Raw genomic sequence first — 12,662 nt, 5'->3', positions numbered from 1 at the left:
GCAAAGCCAAATTCCTATTCGTTTCTGAGATAAAGGCCTGATAAATGCAAAAACGTGTAGATTTAGCCCGGTTTAGATGAGGCCTTAAAATCCGAACTGGATCTGACAGGACAAAACCCTACTAGGGTTTTTGTTGTCTAATTATGTATTTTCAAAAAATTCATACTAGAAGTTGTTTGCATTTTCAGTGTTGCATAGTGCTACTCTTTGAATTGTATTTTGGGAATTATGTATGCACATTTGTAGAAATTTTCCTTTTTCCTGCTTTGACAAAGGACTTTGTGACGACAAACGAAATCAAAAAAAAAAAAAAAAAAAAAAAAAAAACTGATCGGAAACAGATTCTCTTCTTCGTCAAAATCTCAACAAGAATCAGTCGGCTTTGAGAACAGGAATATACCCTGAGTCTGTGTGAACTGAAATTTTCATCTATGGACAGATCGAATAGGGGCCATACAACCAAAATCCTTTAACCCAAAGCTATGTATTAGGAGATTTTCGGACGTATGAACTTGGCGACAAAATGTGGATTATATCATTGATCACAAGTGTTGGGGAGAAGGTACATGAAGAAATGTACCGGACCGACATAGTTCATTTTGGAAGTAGATTTTATTTTGGAAGTCATTCCTTTTAAAAGATTTTGCTCCCACCCGTCATTTCAGTTCGCCACAGAATATTTTTCAGTTTTTTTTTCAGGAAATATGGACTTGCCCACGAAAAACACAATACCGTTCTAAACACAAGGAATACCTTCAGTAAACATTTCTAAGGATCCTCGAACATACCTTAAACTGCATTTAACAACTATTTTGATGGTTTTTGAAGGATTTATCGCAGTATAAGGTTCGAAAGTTGTCGTGCGCACCAGTCACTACACATGACGGCCGTAGGTGTTCTTTACAGTTTTCGGGCCATTTTCTCTGAAAGTATGGACTTGCCCCTGAAAAACTTGTACTGTAGTAATAGTGGCCCCGAGAACACTTGTTGCAAAAAGGAAAGCGTTTCCAGAGAGGTCTTTTTATTTATTAATTTATTTATATCATATTTTTACTTATAACTAAATTATTAGCAAAAAGGAAGTGAAGCCATGACTACTTAGGTCTTCAGCTTACACTTATCCACTTATTTATTGTCGAGAGAGGTCTTAAACTGCACATCTCTGAACATTTCTGAAATACTCTGTGGAAGGTTACCGAAAGAATGGATTGACAAAATAAAACGAAGGCCAAATTTTGGACCGATCTGTTCGAGAATCATCGTTTCCTCCACCAAGACGGACGAACATAGCTAAGTCGACTTCAAGTTTTCTGAAACAGATTTCTTCGATGAGGTTTATTTTGACTAAAGGCTGAGAGTATAAAAATGTAGATTGGGAAACATTTTGTTCATGGATTTTAGCTAAAAGAATGTATACATGTATTGATCTTCGATTGGACGCCAGAATTTCATTTTAAAAGAATTCAAGACTGGTTGCCAGAGTTTTCCTAGTTCCTGATCAATTTATGAGAAGATCCACGATCGGAAACCAGAATTTCTATAAGAGAAGTTCAACGATTGGACGCCAAAATAGTATATTTACATGCACGATTGGGCAATAGAATTCGTCATTTACATACCCGCGATTAGGTGCTAGAATTTCATGATTGATAGACTCTCTATTGTTCAGAATATTTTTTTACAAGAAAATCTGAAATTCTTTGTGATAAGATCTACGATTGGACACCAAAATATATTTAGGGAAATAACGATAGTTGTTTTTTTATGACAATAAAAACGATTGGACACCTGAACTTCCGAAATTGAAAAATTGACCAAATTGAAGCCTGAAACAAGGGGAAATTGGCCAAGAAATCTTACGCCATTTTAATTAAAAAATAGTAATGAAAATTATTTCATCAGTAAAATAAGCAAAATAAAGTTTAAATCATTGCTAAATAATAAATTCTCGCTAACATTAACTTTAAAAATTTTGGTCAGGTGGCCCCCCCCCCCCGAAATGAAATCCTGGCTACGTCCCTGCCCGAAGTGTGTAAAAACCCCCTATGGCACCCCATGGTCTATGTCGGTCCATTTCTTACACAAGAGAAACTTCTCTGTTTCAAATCCAAATGCTTAATGTTCTTTATTTCAAATTAAACAACATAACAAAGCTTAGAACTAACAACCTGTATGTACGTTTATGTGTGTATGCATATACAAGCAACCATGTATCTTTGTCACTCAAAGATAAATACATGAGAGTGAGAGTAAATTACTTGTAACTGCATACAGTAACTAATATAACAAAACAAGAAGAAGATCACATACTGCACATTAGGATGGATCGTACTGAAATATGTATTAGGGTGGAACGAAAATACAAATACTCTATATGCTCCCCCTAAAGTTGGCAATTAATATAAAATTGACAAATATGAATATTTATGTACAAAATAAATTCATTGAACGTAAATAATAAATAAATAACATTATTTTGAATTCATATTTAGTTATTGACTTAATGATTGAATCATAAAATTATATATAATGATAAAGCAATAAATGAAACAATTTTTTATAAATTGTCTTTAAAAATGATGAGATCATATTAATATGATATTTTAAAGGAAAATTTTAAACATTTTTTTTTAAACAATTAACTGAGATTTTTTTTAATTTTTTTTTTTACAACTCTACCTAATTCTCTTGGTCTGAGTTCTCTTCTAGGTTGTATAATCTCTTCTGGAGCATGATTTTCATTAACAACAAGTGAAGAATTATCATTATTTACATGTGATTGTAAATCAGGCTCAATGACGTGTTGATTTTGTTGTCTACGTTGTCCTCGGATTTGGTCAAGATGTCGTTTTATGACATGGTTATTGTGATTCAAAATGCAGGAATAAGATTGAGGTCCTAGTTGATGTTTTATGGTTGCTTGAGTCCAACTAGGTTTGTTAGGGTTACGATAATCACGCACCATAACTTCCTGACCTTCGCAAAACTGGATGTCACGGTTACCTTTATGGTTTGAAATGTTGTGTTGTTGTGAATTCATGATTCTTTCTTTTGTTTTAGGAGGTTTGAGAAGAGAAAAGCGAGTTTTTAATGTTCTACCAAAGAAAATTTTTGCTGGAGACTCACCAGTGCTACAATGCACCATGTTACGGTAGTCCATTAGAAATCTGCATAAAATTTGGTCCAAATTTGAATCTTTATTTTGGTCCAAATTGGCCAAAATAGACTTTTTGAAAGTTTTAACAAAATTTTCTGCCTGTCCATTCGTAGATGGATGTCCAGGAGCAGTCAATATATGTTTAATCCCATTAAGAGATAGAAATTTTTGAAATTCATGGGAAGTAAATTGTGAACCGTTGTCACTTACAAGTGTATCAACAAGTCCATAACGAGAAAACATCTCTCTCAGCTTGACAATAGTGAAATTTGTTGTCATATCCTTTGTCTTAAAAACTTCAACAAATTTTGAAAACGAATCAACGACTATTAAAAAGTAAAAGTTCTTGATTGGGCCAGCAAAATCAATGTGAATTCTACTCCACACTGAATCACTAGGCATCCACGGAATTAATGTGCTTTTTTCAGGACTTGACTGAAGTTTTTGACATGAAATACAATTTGAAATCAAATGTTCAATATCTTTGTCAAGACCAGGCCACCATACATAAGATCTGGCAAGTGCTTTGGTTTTGACAATACCCAAATGAGAACGATGAAGTTCTTCCAAAATTTTTGATCTTAGGGTTTTAGGAACTACTGTCCGATATCCCCACAAAATACATCCATACTCAACTGAAAGTTGAGTATACTTTTCACGAAAAGGTGAAAGATTGTCATCATGACAATTAACTAAAGTGCCTTCTAAAACCAAATCGGCAACTTTTGACAAAATTGGGTCTCGTCTTGTTTCACGAGATACATCTTTGAAATTTAAGTTCAAGTTATTCTCTTGACTTTCAATAAAATTTATGTAAGAGTTTTCAATATTTTTCGATTCAAAACATTTTTGAGGCATTCTTGAAATGCAATCAGCTTCATTTTTAACACCCTTGACGTGTTCAATGGTATAAACAAATCCTGAAAGGATTAATGCCCAGCGTTGCATTCGCGCTGAAGCCATAATAGGCAAACCTTTGCTGCTACCAAACAAACATAAAAGTGGACGATGATCCGTTCGTAAAACAAATGGATTTCCCAACAAATATTGGCGAAGTTTTGTAACACAAAACACAATAGACAAAGCCTCTTTCTCAAGAGTGCTATAATTTCGTTCACTTTTTGACAAAGCTCTTGAAACAAAAGCAATTGGTCTTAAACCATCAGGAAATTTGTGAGATAAAATCCCAGCTACAGCATTATTTGATGCATCTGTAGTCAAAACAATTGGCAGATCAGCGTTAAAATGAACCAAAACTTGGTCTGAGGTTATAGCCTTCTTAATTTCATCATAAGACTTTTTGCATCTTTCTGACCAATCGAATTTTACATCTTTACTGAGTAAATGATAAAATGGCGACATAATTTGCGCAAAATTGTTGATAAACTTTGAATAATAGTTTGCCATACCGACAAAAGCTCTCAACTCAGAAACATTTTTGGGAATAGGAGCAGAAATCACACTCGAAATTCTTTCGTTATTCTTACGAAGCCCATTTTTATCTATATTGAATCCTAAATAGGAAATTTCAGATTGTAAAAACAATGATTTATTAACATTAAGTTTCAATCCAGAAGATTGAAGCTTCTGAAGAACCAATCTTAAAGTTCTGATATGCTCTTGCATATTCCTACCAGTGACTGTAATGTCATCCTGGTAAACAACAACATATGGAATATCCCTTAAAAGGTTTTCCATAGTTTTCTGAAAAATAGCCGCAGCTGTTTTGACACCAAAAGGTAATCTTTTTACTTTTAAAGTACCAATATGTGTACTCCAAGCACATAATAATTGAGATTCTTCATCTAAGACAAGTTGATTATAAGCATTTGATAAATCAAGCTTCGTGAAAAGTTCACCTCCCTGCAATGATGCAAAAATTTCATCAATTCTGGGTAATGGATACTTAAAATCCATTAAACATTTGTTAAGGGTAACTTTATAGTCACCACAGATTCTCAAATCGCCGTTAGGCTTCAAAATTGGAACTAAAGGAGTTCCCCAATCAGAGTTATCAACAGGTTCTAGAACACCAGATTTAATTAAATCTTTTAATTTGGTTTCAACCTTGCTCTTCCAAGCCAAAGGTAAAGGTCTTGGTTTACAAAAAATAGGAACTGCGTTTTCCTCAACTCTCAACGAAATCTTTTTGACATTAAACTCTCCCAACCTTTCTTCAAAAACACTCGAAAACTCGTTTTTAATTTGATTAATAATCATTGAATTAGAATTCGAGCAATCTATTTTGTTGACTTGCAACAATTCAAAATTAAAAGAACGTAAAAACGTACGACCTAACAAAGGAGGATTCGATGAATCTACAACAACAACAACTATCGATTTTGTTTTACCTTGAAAAGTAACCGAGGCATCATACTCACCAACTAGGTTCAACTTATCACCACTATAATCAACATATGGCACAAGGCATGGACGAAGCATCTTCTTAATATTGTTCTTCTCCAGGAACGACTTAGGCAACAACGTACACGGAGCACCTGTATCACACACAGCTTTTAACTCAATACCATCAATGATCACTGGAAGAGAATATACTCCACTAGAGTTGCACTCCGACACACTAAAAATAGAATAATTAAAAACATCATCATCATCAAAATTATTTTCATCTTCACAAACATAATTGACACTTCTCTTTTTGTTATAGCAAACAGATGCAAGATGTCCAATTTTACCACAAGAATGGCATTTACTGTCTTTGTATTTGCATGCCTGCGACTTATGATTGCGCCACCCACAATGAGAACACACAGGCTTTCTTTCACTTTCATTTCTGTTGTCTCTGCCACCGCCAAAATTTCCTCTGCTTCCATTGCCTCTGCCGCTGCCACTTGAACCGCCTCTGTTACCGCTGCTACCACTGCTTCTATTACTACCGCCATTTGCATTTCCAAAATTTTTCTTCATCAATCTCTGCTTATTTACATAGTTCACTGAACTCTGCTCAGCCTCTGCTGCCCTTGACATATTTTTTGTTTCCATAATCATGGCTTTTCGCAACGCCATTTGCATCGTCAACTTCTCGTCCTCTTCACATAACCGTTCAAAAATGAAATTTGGCAAGCCCATCACAAATTGGTTTAACACAAAGGCTTCCAAATGATCGCCAAATTTGCAGTTAAGCGCCAACGACTTCACTCTGGCGTACCACTCTGCAACCGATTCACTTTCATTTTTGGTTGCCACATGAAACTTCTTCCGTTCACTGAAGACAATTGTCGGTGGTGTGTATTGTGTGTCCAAAATTTCGCACAGCTCCTCGTACTTCTTTGACACAGGAGAATCGGGACTACACAAACTATGTAAAACTTTATATGCCACTGCACCAACCGCTTTCAACAAAATTGATTTCCTTATATTGTCATCAGTACAATTAATTTCACAGAAGTGGATTTCCAAGCGTTCCTTCCACACGCTCCACGACTCTACACTCGGGTTAAACTCGGATACATTTGCCGTTTGGAACACAGCAATCTGGCTGGCATTAAAACTTTGGTTGCCTTCATTCTCCATCTTAGCCGGCATTCACTTTAGGTTTTATATTTCTAATTTTTATTTGGCGTTTATGAATTTTTATTTGTTCAGCAAAAGCGTTTCTCTTATTCAGTTTTTAATTTCTTTTCAATTTGTTCTTGTTTGTAACTTTGGTTTGTTTCTGTTAATTTCTTTTAAAATTGTTCTTTACGTTATTAATTATATGTATGTACATATATTAATGTTCATTTGCTTTTTTTTAGGTTATTGAACCACACAAAATATGTTGTTGTTTTTAAAAACTTTTTCCTCGTCGCCAAATTGTAGTGTATTTACACAAGAGAAACTTCTCTGTTTCAAATCCAAATGCTTAATGTTCTTTATTTCAAATTAAACAACAAACAAAGCTTAGAACTAACAACCTGTATGTACGTTTATGTGTGTATGCATATACAAGCAACCATGTATCTTTGTCACTCAAAGATAAATACATGAGAGTGAGAGTAAATTACTTGTAACTGCATACAGTAACTAATATAACAAAACAAGAAGAAGATCACATACTGCACATTAGGATGGATCGTACTGAAATATGTATTAGGGTGGAACGAAAATACAAATACTCTATAATTTCTTTATGTACCTTTTCCGCAACATTTTTGAACTTTAATCCTAATCAACATTTTTGTCGGTTCATACGACCAAAATTTTGAAACCCCCTAAATACATAAGTTTTTTGTGAAAAAAGTGTTTCAATTTGCACAGGCTGAGGGTATATCTCTGTCGGCAAAGCCGACTGATACTTTTTTACTTGTTTTTTGAAACGCCTATCCAAATTTTTTCCATTCGAACCAAAAACTTTATATGTACATGAATTTTTTTGACGATCGGTTAACGGTAACACGTGTTTCCAGAGTATGGGGCCAAAGGAGCATTTTCACAAAAATTCTCTAAAGGCCACATTTAGGGGTCCAATCAATGATATAATTTTTTCAGTTCATTGTTGAGGCTAAAAAACGATTTCTACACAAATTTGGGAAAATCGATTTGGGTATTTCGGGCCCTATATAGCTATATCAAATTCCGATCACACATGTTTTTGTAGAAATCCTTGTTTTGGTGTGCCCCACAATAATCGATCAATAGTAATCACATTGTTGGCTATTTATATAATTTAAGTAATCAGAACGGAGGATTAATTGGTTGCCTATCGTTTTGTCATTGATTCCGACCGATTGTTCCTGCCATTATTTTGACTTTTTATGAAATTTGACTAATATTATTATAATATTAGCACAATAAACTAGTCATTAACGGACTAGTTGCACGGATTGATAGACGAAAAATCAGGACAAAGAACAACATGTTTTGCACTTTTCATTGAAAATAATTTAAAGAAACATTGTAAACAATGAACAGTGGCCTATTCTCTGAAAAATCCGGCAAAAAATCGAAGAAAAATATAAATTTACCAGTGTTCGAAAATAAAGAGTACACTAAAATAACGTACCGCTCCAGGTACGGTATTACTAAAAAATATTTTAGTGTACCGTGCCGGAGCACAACGAAAATCGTAGTGTACCACAGTCGGTACACTAAAAATCGTTGTCTACCGCACTCGGTTCACTAAAATCTCGTAGTGTACCACTGGTCGGTTCACTAAAAAATATCGCAGCGGTAATGTACCACACATATGTTTTTTTTTTTATTTATGAGGAAATATGAATACTTTTATATGTCTTCTTGGCAAAAAGGGAAGTATAAAAAGTCCATATTTATATTAAGCAATTTTCCTTGCGGCAATTGTCAGTTTGATGGAGAGAGTGGTGAGGCATATGGTAACCCTTCGCCTCTCAACACCCTCTCTCACCGACAAACTGGAAATTGCGGCAAGGAAAATTACCTAATGTAAATATGGACAAAGTAAAATACCAGATTATTTAAATTTATCAATTTTAAATTGAGAACATTAGTAGAAAATATAATTTTGGTTACATGGTCAGGCACTTAGACATATAACTTGTAAAAGAGGTTGAAAATTCTTGAATTAGTATGTTTATTTGCGACAAAAATGGGCATTTTTAAACTGAGCATTGAAAATGATGAACCACAATAATCGATTAATAATTTCCAAAAGTTTCGCTTTCTATGACATTTTAGTAATCAAAATGGTGGAAAAATTGGTTACCTATCGTTTTCAGTAGTTTTGCCATTGATTGCGATAGAAGAAATGATGTTCCTGACGTAATTTTGGCATGCTCGTAATTAGTGTCCCTTGTAGGCAATTTGGCTAGAAATTTCTAGTTTTTGAAGTTATTCTTCTAAAAACGAGTATGAAAAATCATTAAGGGTTATGTCCAGAGTACGTACAAACAATCTAATGATATGCAGAAAGTCCTGTATTAGCCAGGCCTGCCTTATTTGTACTAGTCTTAAACAGCGTTGTCTTAATAGCGGTAATGATCAGGGCATAGAACAATTTTTTTGCACTTTTCTTTGAAAATACTTACTTACTTACTTAGCTGGGCCATTACAGAACATTTGTTCTATAGGCCGAACTAAGAAGAGATCTCCATTCCTCTCTATTTGTTGCTTTGCACTCTGGAATACCGCGCCTTTTCATCTCATCATCCACTTGTTTGCGCCATCTATTCCTTGGTCTGCCAATTCTGCGTGCACCGCCATGTGGCATGTATCCATACGCCTTTTTAGCGGGTTCATCATCGCTCATTCTTATGATATGGCCTAGCCAACGCAATCGCTGCATCTCGATACGTTTAACTATATTGATGTCGTTGTATAGCAGATACAGCTCGTGGTTCATGCGACGTCGATATTCACCGTCAACGCAGATTGGTCCGTAGATCTTTCGAAGAATTTTTCTCTCAAACACACCAAGCACTGCCATGTCTGCTTGCGCAAGTACCCAGGCTTCGGAGCCTGGTTCATGCGACGTCGATATTCACCGTCAACGCAGATTGGTCCGTAGATCTTTCGAAGAATTTTTCTCTCAACCACACCAAGCACTGCCATGTCTGCTTGCGCAAGTACCCAGGCTTCGGAGCCATACATCAGCACGGGTAGTATCAGTGTTTTGTACAGCGTTATTTTTGTTTGACGAGATGTGGCTTTGTTTTTAAACTGCTTACTTAAACCAAAGTAGCATCTGTTGGCCAATACAATTCTTCTTTTTATTTCACAACTGATGTCGTTTGTTGTGTTTACGGAGGTGCCGAGGTAGACGAAGTCTTTTACTACCTCAATATTATAGGAACCAACATCCACAGTCGGTCCGAGCTCAATGGATGCATTGCGCGTCGAAACCATCAACTTGGTCTTCTCACCGTTTACCGCCAGACCCACTTTAGCAGATTCTCCTTCGACCTTTATAAAGGTATGAGTTACTTCTTTTACTGATCGGCCCATGATGTCTATATCATCAGCATAAGCAAGTAACATGTGACTATTGGTGTAGATTGCGCCACTTCTTTTGACGTTTGCCTCTCGTATAACCTTTTCTAGCAGGATGTTGAAGAGGGCACACGAAAGGCTGTCTCCTTGTCTGAAACCTCTTTTGGTACCAAACTCTTCGGAGATGTTCTTTCCTATTTTAACTGAGGACCTCGTGTCAGTTAAAGTCATTTTACAAAGCCGGATGAGCTTTGCGGGAATACCAAATTCAGACATGGCTTGGAATACCTTTGAACGTAGCGGGCTGTCGAAGGCTGCTTTATAATCGACAAAAAGGTGGTAAGTGTCGATCTGCATCTCTTGGGTCTTCTCCAGGATTTGCCGCAGGGTAAATATCTGGTCAATGGTGGACTTGCCAGGTCTAAAGCCGCATTGGTATGTTCCAATTATCTTGTTGACCATAGGCTTTAGTCGTTCGCACAATATCCCTGACACGATCTTGTAGGCAATAGGAAGTAGACTTATGCCCCTATAGTTAGAGCATACAGTCTTATATCCCTTCTTGTGGACGGGGCACAGGATACTCTGGTTCAAATCGTCGGGTACTCGTTCTTCCTGCCAGATGGTGCTAACTAGCTGATGAATACACCTTATCAGCGTGTCGCCTCCGGTTTTGAACAGCTCTGCTGGCAAGCCATCGGCTCCTGCTGCCTTATTATTCTTCAGCCAATATACATTCAATACCATCATCTGGGATTGGGACTGTGGTATCTTCGTCGTCTTCGCTGCGATTGGATACTAGCAGTTTTGAAAACTGTTCTTTCCATATCCTGAGTACACTATCTGTATCAGTTACCAAATTACCTTGCTGGTCTCTACAGGAGGATGCGCCTGTACCAAGGCCATCAATTTTCGGACTTCATTCTGGCTCCTGTACATCTCGATTTATTCACACTCCCGCTTTTCCATCTCTCTCTTTTTCCTGCGGAAAATACGTTTCTCCTCTCTCCTTTTCTTCCTGTATCTCTCTCGTGCGCTACGCGTTGCTACGGATTGTAAAGTAGCCCTATATGCCGCATTTTTCTCATCGGTGGCAGCACAACACTCCTGATCATAGCATGGATTCCTTGGTAGAGGTCTCTGGTACCCAAGTATGGATTTTGCGGCTGTTTGCATGGAGTGGGCAATGCTTTGCCATTGCGCTGATATGTTATCGGGATGAGGAGTGCTTTCATTAAGCAATTGGGCTAGTTGAGTGGAATATGCTGTGGCTATCTGTTGTGATTGCAGCTTACCGATGTCTAACTTTCGTGTTGTGTCTGTTCGTTCTTTGTTTGCTACGTTTAAGCGGGTGCGTACCTTTGCTGCAACAAGGTAGTGGTCCGAATCAATGTTTGCGCCTCGGAACGATCGTACATCCAACACGCTGAATGAATGTCTTCCATCTATTACAACATGATCAATTTGATTACTTGTTCTTTGATCTGGAGACAGCCAAGTGCCCTTATGAATATCGAGATGATTAAATCTGGTACTGCTAACTACCATGTTTTTCGCAGCTGCAAAGTCTATCGGCCTCATACCATTGTCAGATGTTTCACTGTGGAGACTGAATTTCCCGACTGTTGGGCCAAAGATATTCTCCTTTCCAATTTTGGCATTAAAATCGCCTAGAATGATTTTAATGTCATGGGCAGGGCAACGGTCATATGTTTCTTCTAAGCGCTCGTAAAATATATCTTTGGTCTGTTCGTCCTTTTCTTCAGTGGGAGCATGAGCGTAAATCAAGCTGATGTTAAAGAATATAGCTTTTATTCGAATTGCAGCAAGTCTTTCATTCACTGGGGTGAAGCTGGATAACAGATGTTTTAGTCTCCGACTAACTACGAATCCACAACCAAACTCATGCTTTACGTCATGGCAGCTATAATACAGTGCGTCACCTTTAGGTGTTGTTGTGACGCCTTTCCCAATCCATCCTCAATCCATCGTATTGTATGGCAGTAATATCGGCCTTGTACTTTTCAAGTACGTCTGCCAATGCGAAGACTGCACCTTCTCTATAAAGAGTGCGAACATTCCAGGTGCAGATTCGCAGATCATGGTCCTTAAAACGTTTGCGGGGTTCGTCAACTTTAGAGGGGTTTGTTTTTCTTTTCTTTCGTTTTTTCATAGTAGGCTGTTTTTTCTAGGGGAGGGTTACTAACCCGACGCCCAAACCCAAGTTTTTAACGTTCTTATGGGTGAACGCGCGGCACATGTTAGCTCACTACCTTTAACGGGTGTTAAAGGCAGTTCCCCAGGTGACACCACGGGGAGGTCAGTGTCCACTTGGGATGAAAGAGGGACCAAGATAAATCCTGGGCTTTGCCATGTTAAAACCGGTCAGGACCGTTGCTTGGTATCTTCCATCCCCTACGTTCTTTGAAAATAGTGTTCATAAATATTGTTAACAGCGTTTTGACCACTTTCGCTTTTATAAAACAAAAATTTCAAATTTCATTCAAGACCAAACAATAATACTTCTTACGAACCGTTTTGATAGTGACAGTTGATTTATTTAACTCAGATGTGTGTTGGCTTCTTCCACATAAAAATA

The 12,662-nt window shown here is 37.0% G+C and overlaps 1 long non-coding RNA gene across 1 annotated transcript; it reads right to left on the bottom strand.

The window, feature by feature from the left end:
* Positions 1–2,099: 2,099 nt before the first annotated feature.
* LOC141389603 (uncharacterized) lies at positions 2,100–7,106 on the bottom strand. Its single transcript, XR_012409121.1, has 2 exons — positions 6,956–7,106; positions 2,100–6,603 (listed from the first exon to the last, which is right to left on the bottom strand). It is a non-coding gene; the product is annotated as an uncharacterized lncRNA (long non-coding RNA).
* Between the last annotated feature and the right edge of the window lie 5,556 nt (positions 7,107–12,662).

Source organism: Musca autumnalis, unplaced genomic scaffold (genome assembly GCF_047663935.1).
Source record: "Musca autumnalis isolate F117 unplaced genomic scaffold, ASM4766393v1 scaffold_1, whole genome shotgun sequence".
NCBI classification, from domain to species: domain Eukaryota; kingdom Metazoa; phylum Arthropoda; class Insecta; order Diptera; family Muscidae; genus Musca; species Musca autumnalis.
Note: the sequence above shows the minus strand (reverse complement) of the source record. Positions and strands in the feature narration are given on the sequence as shown.